Source organism: Elephantulus edwardii, unplaced genomic scaffold (genome assembly GCF_000299155.1).
Source record: "Elephantulus edwardii isolate Elephantulus edwardi_28Jun2011 unplaced genomic scaffold, EleEdw1.0 scaffold00029, whole genome shotgun sequence".
In the NCBI taxonomy this organism is placed as follows: Eukaryota; Metazoa; Chordata; class Mammalia; order Macroscelidea; family Macroscelididae; genus Elephantulus; species Elephantulus edwardii.
The window spans coordinates 19,464,724-19,466,213 of record NW_006399779.1 but is presented as its reverse complement, the minus strand read 5'-3'; positions in this window follow the sequence as shown (position 1 = coordinate 19,466,213).

The window sequence follows — 1,490 nt, the reverse complement described above, 5'->3', positions numbered from 1 at the left end:
AAATGTTGGTAGAAATGTTCTATTTCCTCCTCTTTGGCTCTGATTTTTGGTGCTTATATTTGAACAATAATGGTATAAACAGGTCTTTCTTGTATGCATATGGATATTATCCTTTTGCTCACAACATTATATTTCAAGATGGATCTAGAAATGGTCTTTATGATTATTAATATAAACCCGTTTTTCCTCACTTTTTCATTTTTGCTTCCAGCGTAGCAGATCATATGATTATCCCATTCAAAAGGTCCCAAACCAATCCATCTCAGTTTGCCAGTGCCCAGAATGTCAATATTTATGTGTTCCGTTTCTTGCTTAACAATGTCTAACTCTCCTACATTCATATTTCTCACATTCCATGTTCCAATCACTAATGTCTGTTTGTAACTATTCCTCCTCTTTTGGGTTTTCCAATATGAGGCCTCAGCCTCCAGTGTCATACCTGCTAGTCTAATCTAAGAAGACACTTTCACCTGTCTTTAATCTGAAAGATTAAGCTATCATTAACTATTGTTTTAGATTTGGTAAAAGAATATCACATGGTTTGGGGCATGTTCTGAGGTGGGACTAATCCTTAAAAAGCCTATCATTTGTGGAAATGCAGTGGCTAATTCAAGGAGAGGAAAATCCTTAAGGAGACGACGGACTGACTCAGTGCCTGCCATAATGGATTTGAACACGGTAGAGATGGTGAGAATACACAGAATTAGACAATGCACACAATTAAATCTGTGTTTTTATCAGTCATTATGAGGCAATGCGATTGGCACAGGATAGAGCAGGGTTTAGGGCTGTTGTACATAGGGTCACTATGAGTCGCAAACGACTCAACGGCACATAACAACAACAATAACAACAACAACATGAGTTGGGATTGACTCAATAGCCAACCTAAGAAAACAACAATGCCATTTGGGATAAAAGAAACCAATTAATTACTATTTTGTAAAATTTGAATTTAGTATAGTATGGATGATAATTCTGGAATAGTTTTATTTACTGTTTTTAACTCAAAAATGATTTTTGTAGTCCAGTCAGAGTCAGTGCTCTTGAGTCAAAACCTACTCACAGCTGATCTTTCAGTAGGTCTTCAGAGGTTGTATATATTGAATGAGAGGAGATTGCCCAGCTTTCTCCTGTGGAGCCTCTGGTGGGTTCTAAACACCAGAGACACACAGCCTCTTGGCTAGCTATGCAACCCTTTGTGCACTATGCCACCATGGTGTTATTATTGTTTTTTGCTACCATCGAGTCAAGTACAACTCATAGCAACCCTATGAACGATAGACCTGAAGCCTTTCCTGTTCTGTGCTGTCCTCATAATCTCTGAAACACTTAAGCCAATTGCTGCAGTTACCATGTCAATTCACCTCACTGAAGGTCTTCCTCCCTTTCATCAAGCCTCCACAGTTAAAAGGACAATATCCCTTTCCAAGCAATAGCCTCTCTTAGAGGCATGTTCAGTATATGAGAGATGATGTTTTCCCATCCTT